At 55.3% G+C, this 19,917-nt stretch overlaps 1 protein-coding gene across 1 annotated transcript in view; it reads left to right on the top strand.

The window, feature by feature from the left end:
- Positions 1–19,917, top strand: part of LIPC (lipase C, hepatic type) — a 318,457-nt gene that overhangs the window by 73,787 nt on the left and 224,753 nt on the right. The gene's annotated exons all lie outside the window — the stretch shown is intronic.

Genomic DNA, 19,917 nt, shown 5'->3' with positions numbered 1-19,917 from the left:
TGGAGATCCCACTTACTGTCAACCCACAGTCAGCCAAGAGATGAGGTCAGCAGAGGAGGTGGAGGAAGATGCTAGTGACGACGAGGTCAGGTTGCGCCTTCCTGGACAGAGACGTAGTACTGGAAGCACGTCAACAACTGCATCCTCAAACACAACTCTGCCTCTCACCACAAGTCGTGGTGGCTCTTCAGGTCGCATGGGTGCTAAGCCTTGCATAGCCTGGGCATTTTTTCAGATTGATAAAGATGACCCAACTCGTGTTATCTGTAACATTTGTCAGCAAAAGCTAAGTAGAGGCCAAAAAATACATAGTTTGAGTACTTCATGCATGAACCGGCACATGGACATGAAGCATAAGTTGCAGTGGGAAGCTCAGTGTGCTACAATGCGGCCTAGCCGGCCAGGCCAACCACTGTCTGCCATATCTTGTGCATCCGCGGCCTCTTCATCCTCTGTGACTGGGGGGACAGCAGTCACACCTGTTTTGGGGCGCAGACCTGCCACCTCTTTACCCGCAACAGCCAGCGTGATTGGCAGGTCATCATTTTCTTTGGAGGTGGTAACACCAGCTGGTGTTGAGCGCTGTCCGACATCGATAGCACCACCTTTGGATCAAGGCAACCTAACATGTCCGCCTGCATCTTCCTCACAGACCGGCAGTTTGCCGGGGACACCCTTATCAACCCCGTCTAAGCACAATAGCCAGCCCTCGGTCCCTCAGATGTGGACAAGTAAAAGACCATTTCCTCCTAGCCATGAGAAAGCTAAGAGGTTGAATTTCACCATCTGCAAGCTCTTGGCTACAGAAATGCTGCCTTTCCGCCTGGTGGACACAGAGGATTTTCGAGACCTTATGTCCGTCGCAGTGCCCCAGTACCAGATGCCCAGTCGGCACTACTTCTCAAAGAAAGGTGTGCCTGCGCTCCACCAGCATGTCGCACACAACATCACCGCTTCTTTGAGAAACTCTGTGTGTGACAGGGTGCATTTCACCACAGACACTTGGACGAGTAGGCATGGACAGGGGCGTTACATGTCGCTGACTGGGCACTGGGTAACTATGGTGACAGCAGGACAAGGGGCTGCTGTCCAAGTCTTGCCGTCCCCACGAGTTGTGCGTCAATCCTCTTTATGTCAAAGTTCCTCCACTGCTTCTGCCTCCTCAACCTCCTCTCGGTCTTCCACCTGCACCCAAAGCCTGTCTGGTCATGCCACAAGCTTTCTAACTGCGCAGAAGGGATCCTGCACACCTCCTTACTATGCTGGCAGTAGGGCTCAACGTCATCAGGCGGTTTTTACATTGAAATGTCTGGGAAATGTGAGTCACACAGCTGAGGAGTTGTGGTCAGCTCTGGAGAACCAATTTCATGAATGGTTGTCTCCACTGGACCTGAAACCAGGGAAGGCCGTGTGCGACAATGCTGCAAACCTGGGTGCGGCCCTTCGCCGGGGCAATGTCACACACGTGCCTTGTATGGTTCACGTGTTGAACCTGGTTGTCCAGCAGTTTTTAGCCCACTATCCCAGACTAGATGGCCTTCTGCAGAGGGCACGGTCGCTGTGTGCTCACTTCCGCCGTTCGCATCCCGCAGCTCAAAGACTTACATCTCTACAGAAGTCGTTGGGCCTGCCACTTCACCGGCTAAAATGCGATGTGCCTACCCGGTGGAATTCAACTCTGCACATGTTGCAGCGACTGTGGCAGCACCGACAAGCCCTGGTGCAATACGTTCTGACGTATAGCCTGGGCCAACGAGATCCAGAGGTGGGGCAAATCACGCTGGAGGAGTGGTCTCAGATCAGGGACCTATGCACCCTTCTGCACAGTTTTGAAATGGCGACGAAGATGTTTAGTGCTGACGATGCCATTATCAGCATGACTATTCCAGTGATTTACATGCTGGAGCACATGTTAAACAGAATTTGGAGTCAGGTGGTGGCACAAGAGGAGGTGGAGGAAGTAGAGGAGGAGGAGTTGTATGCGGAAGGGCTAACATCTGCAAGGTCCAGACGGTCGGCAGCACCAAGGCGGCAGGCATGTGAGGGTGGGGGAGATGGTTTTACCAGGGCGCATGGTAGCAGCCAAACTAGTGAGGAAGGTGCAGGAGCCCAGGAAGAAGTGGAGGACGAACTGATGGAAGACTCATCAGATGAGGGAGACCTTGATCACATTTCTGTTGTGCGAGGTTGGGGGGAGAGGACAGAGGAAGGAAGCATGATTGTTACCTCGCCACCAACACAACAGGGACTTGGTGCTCCTGGATGCGCAACACACATGAGTGCCTTCTTGCTGCACTACCTGCAACATGACCCTCGAATTGTGAGAATTAGAAATAATCCTGACTACTGGGTTGCCACACTGTTAGATCCCCGGTACAAAAGTAAATTTGCAGAAATTATTCCTGCCATAGAAAGGGATGCACGCATGCAGGAGTATCAGCAGAGACTGTTGCAGAATCTTACATGTGCTTTTCCACAAAATACCAGTGGTGCACGTAGTGAATCTCACAGCTCCAACTTGCCAACCGTGGGACCGTCAAGTGTTCAGCACTCAAACCGTAACAGAACCACAGTATCTGCTGGTAACATCAATTTTGCGGAATCATTTCACCACTTTTTTAGCCCATCCGTTGCAAGGCCACAGGAGACAAGAAGTCTGACACATAGTCAACGCCTAGAGACGATGGTACAGGAGTATCTCCAAGTAAACATTGAAGCCATGACTGTGTCACTGGACACATTGGAAGCTCTTTTTGGGCTTCCAATCTGGATAAATGGCCGGAGCTAGCCACTTACGCCTTGGAGATCTTGTCATGCCCCGCAGCCAGCGTTCTGTCTGAACGTGTGTTCAGCGCTGCTGGTGGTGTGCTGACAGATAAGCGCACGCGGCTCTCCACTGATAATGTAGACAGACTCACGTTCATAAAGATGAACAAATCATGGATCTGAAACGACTTTTCTACCCCTGTGTCATCCTGGGGAGAGTAAAAGCTTGATGATTGGTTAAAATCACCCTACCAACCGTTTTAAGCTTTCAAATTACTAATCATGTTTATCTGTATCTTGGCTGGAAAATAATTTGGGCTTTGTAGCAGTGTGCAGCACTGATTCTATTAGGCCATCTATAATAAGCTCCACCAGATTTAAAATTACTAATCATGTTTATCTGTATCTTGACTGGAAAATAATTTGGGCTTTGTAGCAGTGTGCAGCACTGATCCTATTAGGCCATCTATACTAAAGCTTCACCAGATTTAAAATTAATAATAATTTTTAGCTGCATCTAGCCCGGAAAATAATTTTGGGGCTCCGAGATGCGCAAGACACATAAGTGCCTTCTTGCTGCACTACCTGCAGCATGACCCTCATATTGTCAGAATTCGAAGTAATCATGACTACTGGGTTGCCACACTCTTAGATCCCCCAAACTTTTCGATCAACCTTTTCATTTTAATAAAGACCAAAAAAATGGTCATTTTTGAAATTATAAGCATTAGCAGGTTGTTAGAAACTGAAATCAAACAGTTTTCAACTCAAAACTTTATTCTAGGTGATGTTACATTTTCACATAGGACCCCTTGTTCGAAAGGAGCTTCTGAACTCTCTCGTCCATTGAATTTGTCAGGTTTTGGATGGTTTCTGCTTCAATTGTTTTGCATGAGGACAGAATACCCTCCCAGAGCTGTTGCTTAGATGTGAACTGCCTCCCGCCATCATAGGCACTCCTTTTAATGATGCTCCAAAGGTTCTGAATGGGGTAGAGGTCAGGGGAGCATGGGGGTCACACCATAAGTTTGTCCCCTTTTATGCCCATATCAGTCAGAGATGCAGATGTTTTATGTGCAGCATGAGATGGTGCATTATCATGCAAAAAAATGATCTTGCTGTGAAATACACGGTTCTTCTTCTTGAACCATGGCAGGAAGTGCTGTTTGAGAAAATCCACATACATTATGGAGTTCATCTTTAGCGCCTTCAGGGATCCTAAAGGGGCCGACAATCTCTCTCCCCATGATTCCAGCCCAAAACATTACTCCACCTCCTCCTTGTTGGCGCTGTAGCCGTGTTTGCGTGGGGTGTCCATCAACCAGCCATCCTCCACTCCATCCATCTGGACCATCGAGCGCTGCACGGCACTCATCCGTGAACAAAACAGTTTTGAAATCAGTCTTCATGTAATGTTTGGCCCACTGGAGCCGTTTCTGCTTGTGTGAAGTGGATAGAGGAGGTCGACAGGATGGCGTATGCACAGCTGCAAACCTCTGAAGGACCCTGCATCTTGTTGTTCGGGGGACGTTGGAGGCACCAGCAGCTTCAAAAACTTGTCTGCTGCTATGACAAGGCTTTTTTGCCGCTGCTCTTTCAACCTGACGTAATTGCCTGTAGGAAAGAGTCCTCAATTTGCCCTTATCAGCACGCACACGTGTGTACTGTGAATCAGCTACATACTTCTTGATTGCCAAGACACTTCATCCTGATCATCGCACAATGTTGATTGTAGTCATGCCTTGACCTAAACACTCCACAATTTGTTGCTTCTCAGCAGCCGACACATCCTTTTTCTTTCCCATTTTGGCAGAAAATGTAGGCTGCTTAATAATGTGAGACAGCCTTCTTAAGTAGTCTTGCCTTTCATTGGACACACGTGCCAAACTAATTAGCACAGGTGTCTGCAATTGCTTACAGTGATATAAAGAGCCCTGACACACATCACCATCAATGAGTTTAACTGACAAACAAACAAATTCTTCCCTTATCACTCCTAAACACTTTTTGCATAATAATTTGGAACACAGTGTACATGTGCTTTTCCACAAAACACCAGTGGTTCACGTAGTGAATCTTACAGTTCTAACTTGCCAACCGTGGTCTGTATGGAGTTGTTCAATAAAGGGCCCAAAATTAAGATAACATAGATGGGAGAGGTCTCTATGAATAGGAATTCCTAAGTATTTGATACCCTGTGAGGGCCAGGCAAAGGGAAAGTTGGACTGGATGGAATCCTATATGGATTTGGGGAGGGAGACATCGAGGGCCTCAGACTTCGCTGCATTGATTTTAAAATTTGACCATGTAACAAAGTGATCTATTTCAGCCATAACAGCATGGATGGATATATGTGATTGAGTGATATATACTAGGACATCATCAGCAAATAGAGAGCACTTGTACTCGGTGCCTCCCACCTCAATCCACCTAATATTGGGGTTATGGCGAATTGATGAGAGCAGGTGCTCCGTCACTAGGATGTATAAGAGAGGGGACAGAGAACATCCCTGCCTTGTCCCATTGGTGATTGTGAAAGGTGATGAAAATGTTCTGACGCGCCCCCTGGGCCTTGGGACACCCGGAGCCGGACCCTTTTTGGTGGATGCTGGTGGTTGTAGTCTCCGTGGCGGCGACCCGGTTCCGTGGCTCAGGGCGGTCAAACCAGTGGCGGAACTATTTATGTGGTTTTGATGTTTAAATGTCCGACTACGCCACCCGTGGATTGCGGTCAGAGTGAACCGCCGCTCCAGGGCAGACCGCTGAGGCTGGTGTTGTGGGTGCAGCAGAGCGTAGCATAACTCCCCACGGGAGGAGTATAGCCTCAGGGCAGTGTATGCGGAGGATGGGGGTGAAGGTGCAGGGCAGCAGCAGTAACGACACGGAGTCAGTGATGCAGTCCAGGGCCTTTACTCACAGTTCTTATTATCCAGACCACGTCTGCAGGTAACGGCTGCCCACGTCGTACTGTGCTCACCAGGTGAGGGGCTCAGACAACTCCCAGATAACTTTGGAGCGCTTCACAGGACCCCCTTTGTGTGTCCTTTGTCTGGCCTTTCTTACCAACCCTTCTGTCCGGCTGCCTCGGGCCTCCTCTTGGTAAACTTGGCGCCAGTTTCCCTGACCCTATGTGGTGCCTTCCTAGCGGGTGTAGCGAGGGGCTGCGCCACATAAAATGTCACAGCCTCCTGTTTCTAGCTGAGGGTCGTTTCCTGCCTCCACTAGTTTCGGGGACCGGTCTCCCCCTTTGGCCTGACCCCTCCACGCAGGTGGATTCGGGCGTGCGGTGGCGACTCGCCCGTCCGCACCCCTGGGATCCCTTCGTTCCTCGTTCCTGGAGCCTTCTCCGCTCCTCTTCCTTCCTTCTCCCTCTTCCAGGCCTGGGCCTCTGTTACTAGGCCCGCCTCCGGAGCAGAGCTCATGCAGAGCCCCTGCTCCCTGCCACTTCTGCTCAGACTTCTCTGCACTGAACTAAGATGGTGCCCACCTTTTATACTCCCTTCTCAATGCACCCAGGAACTGCTTCCTCCCTGCTCCTGCACTACAGGGTTCCCCTTCCTCAGTGTTCCCTCCCCCCACTCCAGCCAGGGACAGGGACTGTCGTGCCCATCTCAGGGGCATATTGGTCGCCCTGCCCCACGGCAATGTGGTGTAATGCATGCAGGTGTCGGGTCCTGATCCACACTACATCCTTACCTGAGAGTGAGATATCACACCTCTGGGTGAGGTGCAATACCTCTGTAGCAACCGAGCCCTCAGGGTGCTACAGTTCCATTTATCTTCAGCCTAGGTGACGTATTGCGATACAGGGCCGTGATTTTGGCTATAAAAGGGTCCCCTAGACCCCTACCCCAAGCTTTTTAAGAGAATCATATATGGCGTGCCAGGAGACTCTATGGAATGCTTTCTCAGCATCCAACGAGAGTATCTAATTATAAATTTTTAACTGCATCTAGCCCAGGAAATACTTTGTGCCTAGTAGCAGTGTCTGCTAGTCAGCGGATTATCCCGACTGTTAAGCAAGCTACACCACCTGTAGTTTGGACACTTAATTTTTTCAAAGGAAATGCTTCGGGACCACGGGATACTCAGTGAAGAGCATCAGGAGGCACCCCAAGGCATAGGGGCTGGGACTGGCAGTAGGATGCCTTGCGGTGGACAGCCGAGCTCGATCCTTATAAAAGCTTTTTAACTGCAGCAGCTTTAGTGGACGCTACTGGAGCTGGAATTACGCGGCTGCTGGCATGAGACTTGCCCTCCAATAGATCCTTGTAAATGGATTTAAAGTGTATTCATTCAAATTAGAGAGACAATTTAAATTAAAAAGCTTAGAGCTGCCTCCACCACAGGGGGGCTCGCTCGACCCACCAGCGGACAGGCACCAGTATTGGGAGAGGGGGGCTGGCCGTCAGGGTTCACCGCGGCTCTGGCACAAACCCGGCGACGCGGAGGTGGCACGGGCAGGAGCGGACTGAACGTGTCGGCTTCTCACTTTTTGGATTTTAGAAGGGCATGACATGCCTATATCTGTGTCTCCCCCTCCTTTTACTCCTCCACCTCTTTTCTTTTCGCATGACTATATGTACTTGTCACTTTTCCATGTGTTAGTTGTGTCTTCTGAGCAGTTTGTCAGCTTTTGGACACCTTTGAAGGTGTTTTCTATGTGTTTCTATGTGTTTTTGTTTGCCTGTGACGCGCCCCCTGGGCCATATTCTTTTAGGGGGAATATCCGGAGCCGGATCAGATGGGGGTTGTAGTCTTCCGAGTGGCTGTGACCCGGTCCGTGCCCAGGGTGTCAAACTCAGTTGTATGTGGCAGTCCTACAGATGTTATTAAGTTCTTTATTGTCGACTACGCCACCCGTTGTATTGCGGTCACTATGGCCGCCGCTGCAGCAGGGTCCGCTGAGGCTGGTGGTGTAGGTGCAGCTTGTGATGGTATAACCCCCAACGGGTGGGGTATAGCCTCAGGGGGTCAGGTGCAGAGGATGGGGGTTGTGGTGGTGCAGCATAGGTGTTAAAGGAAGACAGAGTCGGGTTATGCAGTTAAGGGTATTTACTCACTGCTGATGTTCCGGTCACTCCAGCTTCAAGTGACCTCCCGAGCCGTGCTGCATCCACCAGGTCCTGGATCCAGCCAACCCCCAAGCGAGTCCGGAGCGTGACCCTGAGCTCTCCTTCTGTCCTTTCTCTGGCCGTCCCCACTATTGATCCACCCAGGTCCAGCTCCCTCGGGCCTTCTGTTGGGAGACCCTTGGCCTTGGGTTCCCTGACCCTCCACGTGGTATGCCTTCGTGGTGGATATGGTGGGTGGCCGTGGCAGACGCTGCCCACGGCCTCCGGTCTCTGGCTGGGGTGTGTTTTTGCCCCCACCAGCTTGGGTTCCGGTACCCTGATGCCGACTCTTCACCCGTGGATTGGATTTGGGGTCTTAGAGTCCTCTCTTCTGTTTCCCCCTCTGGGTCTCTCTTTCTTCTCCTCTCTCACTCTGGCTCAGGCTTCTCTGCTCTGCTCTTCTGCTCTCCAACAGACTCTTTGCAAAAGGCTGACTCACTCCTCCTCTACAGCAGACTGACCCTGTTCTTTGATGGTGCCCACCTTATATACACCCTCTATGTGTGAGCTCAGGTGACCAGCACCCAATGAGCTCCTATCTTTACCCAGGCTGCTCCCCCTATCTGCCCCTACACTACTGGGATGTACCACCCCCCTCCCACTCCAGCCAGGAACAGACTCGGTCGTACCTGCACATTTCTAAGTGGGAGTACCGTCGGTCTGCTCCTCGGAAATGGGATGTGTGTAGTGCATGCAGCCTACCGAGCTCAGGTCCACACTCCATCCTTACCCGGGAGTGGAATATCACACCTCTGGGTTGAGGTGCAATACCCCTGTAGCAGCCGAATCCTCAGGGTGCTACATTCCCCCCTGGTAAATCACAGCACGTCCTCGGGCTGTAAGACATAACACCAAAACATACAAATTTTTGCATAAACATATAAAACATATAAAACAATATATATATATAGATCAATATAAAACATTCTCGTCGCCTCTGGCTCCTCCTCCGGTCACTGTGCAACGTGTGACCGGGTAAAGTGCGACAGTCTCTCTAGAAAACTGGTTTTCCTATAAAACCGGTAGGGGGCGCTTTAGGAAGCGCAACTATTTACAGGGATATGGCCGCTCTCAGTCCTCGGCCAGGTATTAGGGAGGAATGACCGCTCTCAGTCCTCGGTCAGTGGGATTTAGGGAAATACGGGTAAACAGTTCACACATGCTGGTCCCAACGGGGACTATATTAGCAACAACAGTTTCAGTTTACTGTGCCCCGACGGGCAACTATATACAGCTTCTGCTTCGCTGTCCTTAGCGACGGCGTCCTCCTGCTCTTGCTTTATGGTTACCTTTGGCTTCAGACCCGTCCGGGTCCTCTTGCTCTTCCTCCTCACACCGCAGCTCTTCCTCTGTCAGGCGATGCACATGGAGGGCGTAGGGACCTTTGGCACACTTGTGCCGGGTGAAGGTGACCTCGTCCCCGATGTAAAGGTCACGACCTCTGTGTCCCTCCGGTAGGTGGGACTCAACGTCTCTCCTGGTTACGAAGACGTCGCCTAGGGTGTGATGGTCTCGGATGAAGCCCCACCCATGCTGCAGGTTAAACTTTATCACAGTCCCGGTGGTGCGGGGACTATGCGCTGCACGGGGGTCTCTCCTGGCCCGGCTTTTCTGCTCCGCGCTCCTTATTTGAGCTTGCTGTTCCCGGACCCGCCTCTCTCTCCGCTCCCTCTCGAAGTCCTCGAGCTGTTGGCGGCAGCACTCAGCACGCTCCGCTGCAGCTGCCCGAGTTTCTTGAGTGAACCCCATAAGATCTTCTCCGGTGGGGTCCCACTCAAACTGCGCTTCCGCTAGCGGGGGCGAGATCCTCTTAACGGGCTTTGGAGCCGGGATCAGGGGTTCATCCAGGGGTCTCTCTCTCCGGAGTCGGGGATGGTGGAACTCCGGTGGCCATATAAATGGCTGCCCATCCGGGCACGTGTGCTGGGCGTACAGGTCCTCTCCCAGATGCGGCACTCTTGGTCTTATGGGCGCGGTGGTGTTAGCGCCCGGGTTGCCCGGGCCTTGCGGCCAGGCCTGGGGTATCTGGAAGGTAAAGGGCACCGTAAGGACGGCGGCGCCCTGGGCTACTTGGCCCTGCGACCAGGCCGGGGGCTCCGCGGAGGTAGGGGGCGCTGTTGGTATTGCGGCTCCCGGGGGTACTAGGCCTTGCGACCAGGCTGGTGGTACTTCCTGCTTGGTCACGCTCAGGGTCGAGGCGTGTGACGTCACAGGGGTCGCGGCTCCCGTTTGAGGCCTAGTCTGCGGCGGTGACGTTGCAGCGACGGGCACGGCAGGATAGACTTCGGGCTCTGCGACGGGGAGCTGGGGCAGGTACGCGGTTTCCCGGTTTGGGGTATAGACGTCCCCTTTACCTGCCTCCACTCGTTCGGCTCCCTTCTCGGCGCCGTCTCCGGCCTTCAGTCCTCCCGCGCCATCCTCAGAGGCGGTCTGTTTCCTCGTCTCGGGTGGCGTGCTCCGCTGACAGGTCTCGGTCTGCTGGGCCATCTCACGGCTCCACTGCGCCAACGTCTCTCGTTGCACCCGGGCCATCCTCCTTGCGAGGCCCTCCAGAGCGGTCTGCGCACACTCCCAGTCTCGGGGGAGCTGTGCTAGGACCTCCACTAGGCCTAGTGGGGTCGTTGTTTCCAGCAGGCTCCTGACCAACGGGTCGGTGCTGCTCTGCTCTCCTACTGTTGTCTCCAGCAGGCTCCTGGCCAGCGGGCCGGTGCTGCTCTGCTCTCCCTCCTCTGTTTCTAGCAGGCTCCTCGCCAACGGGCCGGTGCTGCTCTGCTTTCTCGCCATCTCCGGGTAAGCTCCTCCGATATTCTTCTCCAGGCTTCTTGCCTCTGGGTGCGCTCGCTCTAGACTGCTCCAGGCGGCACCCATCTTTGTTCTCTCCTTTCGTCTCCTCCCCCTTCGAGGGCGGTCCCGGGGCCACTTGGTGATTGTCAGCTCCAGGGGCAGTTCTTTCTTGCTGACAGACACCTCTAGCATCACAGTCTCTGTTGGTGGGGGCGGTTTCCACTTTTGGCGCCATTTTCGGTCCTGGCCCACGATGGGAGGTGGCCTCTTGCCACCCTCTGGCACGCCCATAATGGCGTCCGCTCTTCCAAGGCGGGAAACCTTTGGAAATGGCGGGAATCGTCTCCCAGTGGCGGGAAACTCTGCAGATGGCGGGAAAACGCTGCTAATGGCGGACAACCGGCTGGAATCGACCTGTGATGGGGTCCGATGGCGGGGACCCTCCGGAACCGGCAGGAGACTTCTCCTTGAGGTAAACTCGTTCTTTTCTTCAGGCACGCAGTACCCGGTTGTTGTGGGCACGTAATCCTGCCGACTACGCCAAAGTTGACGCGCCCCCTGGGCCATATTCTTTTAGGGGGAATATCCGGAGCCGGATCAGATGGGGGTTGTAGTCTTCCGAGTGGCTGTGACCCGGTCCGTGCCCAGGGTGTCAAACTCAGTTGTATGTGGCAGTCCTACAGATGTTATTAAGTTCTTTATTGTCGACTACGCCACCCGTTGTATTGCGGTCACTATGGCCGCCGCTGCAGCAGGGTCCGCTGAGGCTGGTGGTGTAGGTGCAGCTTGTGATGGTATAACCCCCAACGGGTGGGGTATAGCCTCAGGGGGTCAGGTGCAGAGGATGGGGGTTGTGGTGGTGCAGCATAGGTGTTAAAGGAAGACAGAGTCGGGTTATGCAGTTAAGGGTATTTACTCACTGCTGATGTTCCGGTCACTCCAGCTTCAAGTGACCTCCCGAGCCGTGCTGCATCCACCAGGTCCTGGATCCAGCCAACCCCCAAGCGATTCCGGAGTGTGACCCTGAGCTCTCCTTCTGTCCTTTCTCTGGCCGTCCCCACTATTGATCCACCCAGGTCCAGCTCCCTCGGGCCTTCTGTTGGGAGACCCTTGGCCTTGGGTTCCCTGACCCTCCACGTGGTATGCCTTCGTGGTGGATATGGTGGGTGGCCGTGGCAGACGCTGCCCACGGCCTCCGGTCTCTGGCTGGGGTGTGTTTTTGCCCCCACCAGCTTGGGTTCCGGTACCCTGATGCCGACTCTTCACCCGTGGATTGGATTTGGGGTCTTAGAGTCCTCTCTTCTGTTTCCCCCTCTGGGTCTCTCTTTCTTCTCCTCTCTCACTCTGGCTCAGGCTTCTCTGCTCTGCTCTTCTGCTCTCCAACAGACTCTTTGCAAAAGGCTGACTCACTCCTCCTCTACAGCAGACTGACCCTGTTCTTTGATGGTGCCCACCTTATATACACCCTCTATGTGTGAGCTCAGGTGACCAGCACCCAATGAGCTCCTATCTTTACCCAGGCTGCTCCCCCTATCTGCCCCTACACTACTGGGATGTACCACCCCCCTCCCACTCCAGCCAGGAACAGACTCGGTCGTACCTGCACATTTCTAAGTGGGAGTACCGTCGGTCTGCTCCTCGGAAATGGGATGTGTGTAGTGCATGCAGCCTACCGAGCTCAGGTCCACACTCCATCCTTACCCGGGAGTGGAATATCACACCTCTGGGTTGAGGTGCAATACCCCTGTAGCAGCCGAATCCTCAGGGTGCTACATTCCCCCCTGGTAAATCACAGCACGTCCTCGGGCTGTAAGACATAACACCAAAACATACAAATTTTTGCATAAACATATAAAACATATAAAACAATATATATATATAGATCAATATAAAACATTCTCGTCGCCTCTGGCTCCTCCTCCGGTCACTGTGCAACGTGTGACCGGGTAAAGTGCGACAGTCTCTCTAGAAAACTGGTTTTCCTATAAAACCGGTAGGGGGCGCTTTAGGAAGCGCAACTATTTACAGGGATATGGCCGCTCTCAGTCCTCGGCCAGGTATTAGGGAGGAATGACCGCTCTCAGTCCTCGGTCAGTGGGATTTAGGGAAATACGGGTAAACAGTTCACACATGCTGGTCCCAACGGGGACTATATTAGCAACAACAGTTTCAGTTTACTGTGCCCCGACGGGCAACTATATACAGCTTCTGCTTCGCTGTCCTTAGCGACGGCGTCCTCCTGCTCTTGCTTTATGGTTACCTTTGGCTTCAGACCCGTCCGGGTCCTCTTGCTCTTCCTCCTCACACCGCAGCTCTTCCTCTGTCAGGCGATGCACATGGAGGGCGTAGGGACCTTTGGCACACTTGTGCCGGGTGAAGGTGACCTCGTCCCCGATGTAAAGGTCACGACCTCTGTGTCCCTCCGGTAGGTGGGACTCAACGTCTCTCCTGGTTACGAAGACGTCGCCTAGGGTGTGATGGTCTCGGATGAAGCCCCACCCATGCTGCAGGTTAAACTTTATCACAGTCCCGGTGGTGCGGGGACTATGCGCTGCACGGGGGTCTCTCCTGGCCCGGCTTTTCTGCTCCGCGCTCCTTATTTGAGCTTGCTGTTCCCGGACCCGCCTCTCTCTCCGCTCCCTCTCGAAGTCCTCGAGCTGTTGGCGGCAGCACTCAGCACGCTCCGCTGCAGCTGCCCGAGTTTCTTGAGTGAACCCCATAAGATCTTCTCCGGTGGGGTCCCACTCAAACTGCGCTTCCGCTAGCGGGGGCGAGATCCTCTTAACGGGCTTTGGAGCCGGGATCAGGGGTTCATCCAGGGGTCTCTCTCTCCGGAGTCGGGGATGGTGGAACTCCGGTGGCCATATAAATGGCTGCCCATCCGGGCACGTGTGCTGGGCGTACAGGTCCTCTCCCAGATGCGGCACTCTTGGTCTTATGGGCGCGGTGGTGTTAGCGCCCGGGTTGCCCGGGCCTTGCGGCCAGGCCTGGGGTATCTGGAAGGTAAAGGGCACCGTAAGGACGGCGGCGCCCTGGGCTACTTGGCCCTGCGACCAGGCCGGGGGCTCCGCGGAGGTAGGGGGCGCTGTTGGTATTGCGGCTCCCGGGGGTACTAGGCCTTGCGACCAGGCTGGTGGTACTTCCTGCTTGGTCACGCTCAGGGTCGAGGCGTGTGACGTCACAGGGGTCGCGGCTCCCGTTTGAGGCCTAGTCTGCGGCGGTGACGTTGCAGCGACGGGCACGGCAGGATAGACTTCGGGCTCTGCGACGGGGAGCTGGGGCAGGTACGCGGTTTCCCGGTTTGGGGTATAGACGTCCCCTTTACCTGCCTCCACTCGTTCGGCTCCCTTCTCGGCGCCGTCTCCGGCCTTCAGTCCTCCCGCGCCATCCTCAGAGGCGGTCTGTTTCCTCGTCTCGGGTGGCGTGCTCCGCTGACAGGTCTCGGTCTGCTGGGCCATCTCACGGCTCCACTGCGCCAACGTCTCTCGTTGCACCCGGGCCATCCTCCTTGCGAGGCCCTCCAGAGCGGTCTGCGCACACTCCCGGTCTCGGGGGAGCTGTGCTAGGACCTCCACTAGGCCTAGTGGGGTCGTTGTTTCCAGCAGGCTCCTGACCAACGGGTCGGTGCTGCTCTGCTCTCCTACTGTTGTCTCCAGCAGGCTCCTGGCCAGCGGGCCGGTGCTGCTCTGCTCTCCCTCCTCTGTTTCTAGCAGGCTCCTCGCCAACGGGCCGGTGCTGCTCTGCTTTCTCGCCATCTCCGGGTAAGCTCCTCCGATATTCTTCTCCAGGCTTCTTGCCTCTGGGTGCGCTCGCTCTAGACTGCTCCAGGCGGCACCCATCTTTGTTCTCTCCTTTCGTCTCCTCCCCCTTCGAGGGCGGTCCCGGGGCCACTTGGTGATTGTCAGCTCCAGGGGCAGTTCTTTCTTGCTGACAGACACCTCTAGCATCACAGTCTCTGTTGGTGGGGGCGGTTTCCACTTTTGGCGCCATTTTCGGTCCTGGCCCACGATGGGAGGTGGCCTCTTGCCACCCTCTGGCACGCCCATAATGGCGTCCGCTCTTCCAAGGCGGGAAACCTTTGGAAATGGCGGGAATCGTCTCCCAGTGGCGGGAAACTCTGCAGATGGCGGGAAAACGCTGCTAATGGCGGACAACCGGCTGGAATCGACCTGTGATGGGGTCCGATGGCGGGGACCCTCCGGAACCGGCAGGAGACTTCTCCTTGAGGTAAACTCGTTCTTTTCTTCAGGCACGCAGTACCCGGTTGTTGTGGGCACGTAATCCTGCCGACTACGCCAAAGTTGACGCGCCCCCTGGGCCATATTCTTTTAGGGGGAATATCCGGAGCCGGATCAGATGGGGGTTGTAGTCTTCCGAGTGGCTGTGACCCGGTCCGTGCCCAGGGTGTCAAACTCAGTTGTATGTGGCAGTCCTACAGATGTTATTAAGTTCTTTATTGTCGACTACGCCACCCGTTGTATTGCGGTCACTATGGCCGCCGCTGCAGCAGGGTCCGCTGAGGCTGGTGGTGTAGGTGCAGCTTGTGATGGTATAACCCCCAACGGGTGGGGTATAGCCTCAGGGGGTCAGGTGCAGAGGATGGGGGTTGTGGTGGTGCAGCATAGGTGTTAAAGGAAGACAGAGTCGGGTTATGCAGTTAAGGGTATTTACTCACTGCTGATGTTCCGGTCACTCCAGCTTCAAGTGACCTCCCGAGCCGTGCTGCATCCACCAGGTCCTGGATCCAGCCAACCCCCAAGCGATTCCGGAGTGTGACCCTGAGCTCTCCTTCTGTCCTTTCTCTGGCCGTCCCCACTATTGATCCACCCAGGTCCAGCTCCCTCGGGCCTTCTGTTGGGAGACCCTTGGCCTTGGGTTCCCTGACCCTCCACGTGGTATGCCTTCGTGGTGGATATGGTGGGTGGCCGTGGCAGACGCTGCCCACGGCCTCCGGTCTCTGGCTGGGGTGTGTTTTTGCCCCCACCAGCTTGGGTTCCGGTACCCTGATGCCGACTCTTCACCCGTGGATTGGATTTGGGGTCTTAGAGTCCTCTCTTCTGTTTCCCCCTCTGGGTCTCTCTTTCTTCTCCTCTCTCACTCTGGCTCAGGCTTCTCTGCTCTGCTCTTCTGCTCTCCAACAGACTCTTTGCAAAAGGCTGACTCACTCCTCCTCTACAGCAGACTGACCCTGTTCTTTGATGGTGCCCACCTTATATACACCCTCTATGTGTGAGCTCAGGTGACCAGCACCCAATGAGCTCCTATCTTTACCCAGGCTGCTCCCCCTATCTGCCCCTACACTACTGGGATGTACCACCCCCCTCCCACTCCAGCCAGGAACAGACTCGGTCGTACCTGCACATTTCTAAGTGGGAGTACCGTCGGTCTGCTCCTCGGAAATGGGATGTGTGTAGTGCATGCAGCCTACCGAGCTCAGGTCCACACTCCATCCTTACCCGGGAGTGGAATATCACACCTCTGGGTTGAGGTGCAATACCCCTGTAGCAGCCGAATCCTCAGGGTGCTACATTCCCCCCTGGTAAATCACAGCACGTCCTCGGGCTGTAAGACATAACACCAAAACATACAAATTTTTGCATAAACATATAAAACATATAAAACAATATATATATATAGATCAATATAAAACATTCTCGTCGCCTCTGGCTCCTCCTCCGGTCACTGTGCAACGTGTGACCGGGTAAAGTGCGACAGTCTCTCTAGAAAACTGGTTTTCCTATAAAACCGGTAGGGGGCGCTTTAGGAAGCGCAACTATTTACAGGGATATGGCCGCTCTCAGTCCTCGGCCAGGTATTAGGGAGGAATGACCGCTCTCAGTCCTCGGTCAGTGGGATTTAGGGAAATACGGGTAAACAGTTCACACATGCTGGTCCCAACGGGGACTATATTAGCAACAACAGTTTCAGTTTACTGTGCCCCGACGGGCAACTATATACAGCTTCTGCTTCGCTGTCCTTAGCGACGGCGTCCTCCTGCTCTTGCTTTATGGTTACCTTTGGCTTCAGACCCGTCCGGGTCCTCTTGCTCTTCCTCCTCACACCGCAGCTCTTCCTCTGTCAGGCGATGCACATGGAGGGCGTAGGGACCTTTGGCACACTTGTGCCGGGTGAAGGTGACCTCGTCCCCGATGTAAAGGTCACGACCTCTGTGTCCCTCCGGTAGGTGGGACTCAACGTCTCTCCTGGTTACGAAGACGTCGCCTAGGGTGTGATGGTCTCGGATGAAGCCCCACCCATGCTGCAGGTTAAACTTTATCACAGTCCCGGTGGTGCGGGGACTATGCGCTGCACGGGGGTCTCTCCTGGCCCGGCTTTTCTGCTCCGCGCTCCTTATTTGAGCTTGCTGTTCCCGGACCCGCCTCTCTCTCCGCTCCCTCTCGAAGTCCTCGAGCTGTTGGCGGCAGCACTCAGCACGCTCCGCTGCAGCTGCCCGAGTTTCTTGAGTGAACCCCATAAGATCTTCTCCGGTGGGGTCCCACTCAAACTGCGCTTCCGCTAGCGGGGGCGAGATCCTCTTAACGGGCTTTGGAGCCGGGATCAGGGGTTCATCCAGGGGTCTCTCTCTCCGGAGTCGGGGATGGTGGAACTCCGGTGGCCATATAAATGGCTGCCCATCCGGGCACGTGTGCTGGGCGTACAGGTCCTCTCCCAGATGCGGCACTCTTGGTCTTATGGGCGCGGTGGTGTTAGCGCCCGGGTTGCCCGGGCCTTGCGGCCAGGCCTGGGGTATCTGGAAGGTAAAGGGCACCGTAAGGACGGCGGCGCCCTGGGCTACTTGGCCCTGCGACCAGGCCGGGGGCTCCGCGGAGGTAGGGGGCGCTGTTGGTATTGCGGCTCCCGGGGGTACTAGGCCTTGCGACCAGGCTGGTGGTACTTCCTGCTTGGTCACGCTCAGGGTCGAGGCGTGTGACGTCACAGGGGTCGCGGCTCCCGTTTGAGGCCTAGTCTGCGGCGGTGACGTTGCAGCGACGGGCACGGCAGGATAGACTTCGGGCTCTGCGACGGGGAGCTGGGGCAGGTACGCGGTTTCCCGGTTTGGGGTATAGACGTCCCCTTTACCTGCCTCCACTCGTTCGGCTCCCTTCTCGGCGCCGTCTCCGGCCTTCAGTCCTCCCGCGCCATCCTCAGAGGCGGTCTGTTTCCTCGTCTCGGGTGGCGTGCTCCGCTGACAGGTCTCGGTCTGCTGGGCCATCTCACGGCTCCACTGCGCCAACGTCTCTCGTTGCACCCGGGCCATCCTCCTTGCGAGGCCCTCCAGAGCGGTCTGCGCACACTCCCGGTCTCGGGGGAGCTGTGCTAGGACCTCCACTAGGCCTAGTGGGGTCGTTGTTTCCAGCAGGCTCCTGACCAACGGGTCGGTGCTGCTCTGCTCTCCTACTGTTGTCTCCAGCAGGCTCCTGGCCAGCGGGCCGGTGCTGCTCTGCTCTCCCTCCTCTGTTTCTAGCAGGCTCCTCGCCAACGGGCCGGTGCTGCTCTGCTTTCTCGCCATCTCCGGGTAAGCTCCTCCGATATTCTTCTCCAGGCTTCTTGCCTCCGGGTGCGCTCGCTCTAGACTGCTCCAGGCGGCACCCATCTTTGTTCTCTCCTTTCGTCTCCTCCCCCTTCGAGGGCGGTCCCGGGGCCACTTGGTGATTGTCAGCTCCAGGGGCAGTTCTTTCTTGCTGACAGACACCTCTAGCATCACAGTCTCTGTTGGTGGGGGCGGTTTCCACTTTTGGCGCCATTTTCGGTCCTGGCCCACGATGGGAGGTGGCCTCTTGCCACCCTCTGGCACGCCCATAATGGCGTCCGCTCTTCCAAGGCGGGAAACCTTTGGAAATGGCGGGAATCGTCTCCCAGTGGCGGGAAACTCTGCAGATGGCGGGAAAACGCTGCTAATGGCGGACAACCGGCTGGAATCGACCTGTGATGGGGTCCGATGGCGGGGACCCTCCGGAACCGGCAGGAGACTTCTCCTTGAGGTAAACTCGTTCTTTTCTTCAGGCACGCAGTACCCGGTTGTTGTGGGCACGTAATCCTGCCGACTACGCCAAAGTTGACGCGCCCCCTGGGCCATATTCTTTTAGGGGGAATATCCGGAGCCGGATCAGATGGGGGTTGTAGTCTTCCGAGTGGCTGTGACCCGGTCCGTGCCCAGGGTGTCAAACTCAGTTGTATGTGGCAGTCCTACAGATGTTATTAAGTTCTTTATTGTCGACTACGCCACCCGTTGTATTGCGGTCACTATGGCCGCCGCTGCAGCAGGGTCCGCTGAGGCTGGTGGTGTAGGTGCAGCTTGTGATGGTATAACCCCCAACGGGTGGGGTATAGCCTCAGGGGGTCAGGTGCAGAGGATGGGGGTTGTGGTGGTGCAGCATAGGTGTTAAAGGAAGACAGAGTCGGGTTATGCAGTTAAGGGTATTTACTCACTGCTGATGTTCCGGTCACTCCAGCTTCAAGTGACCTCCCGAGCCGTGCTGCATCCACCAGGTCCTGGATCCAGCCAACCCCCAAGCGAGTCCAGAGCGTGACCCTGAGCTCTCCTTCTGTCCTTTCTCTGGCCGTCCCCACTATTGATCCACCCAGGTCCAGCTCCCTCGGGCCTTCTGTTGGGAGACCCTTGGCCTTGGGTTCCCTGACCCTCCACGTGGTATGCCTTCGTGGTGGATATGGTGGGTGGCCGTGGCAGACGCTGCCCACGGCCTCCGGTCTCTGGCTGGGGTGTGTTTTTGCCCCCACCAGCTTGGGTTCCGGTACCCTGATGCCGACTCTTCACCCGTGGATTGGATTTGGGGTCTTAGAGTCCTCTCTTCTGTTTCCCCCTCTGGGTCTCTCTTTCTTCTCCTCTCTCACTCTGGCTCAGGCTTCTCTGCTCTGCTCTTCTGCTCTCCAACAGACTCTTTGCAAAAGGCTGACACTCCTCCTCTACAGCAGACTGACCCTGTTCTTTGATGGTGCCCACCTTATATACACCCTCTATGTGTGAGCTCAGGTGACCAGCACCCAATGAGCTCCTATCTTTACCCAGGCTGCTCCCCCTATCTGCCCCTACACTACTGGGATGTACCACCCCCCTCCCACTCCAGCCAGGAACAGACTCGGTCGTACCTGCACATTTCTAAGTGGGAGTACCGTCGGTCTGCTCCTCGGAAATGGGATGTGTGTAGTGCATGCAGCCTACCGAGCTCAGGTCCACACTCCATCCTTACCCGGGAGTGGAATATCACACCTCTGGGTTGAGGTGCAATACCCC

The sequence above is a fragment of the Phyllobates terribilis genome, unplaced genomic scaffold (genome assembly GCF_046119375.1).
Source record: "Phyllobates terribilis strain yellow unplaced genomic scaffold, ASM4611937v1 Scaffold_11__3_contigs__length_659146591, whole genome shotgun sequence".
NCBI lineage: Eukaryota > Metazoa > Chordata > Amphibia > Anura > Dendrobatidae > Phyllobates > Phyllobates terribilis.
Note: the sequence above shows the minus strand (reverse complement) of the source record. Positions and strands in the feature narration are given on the sequence as shown.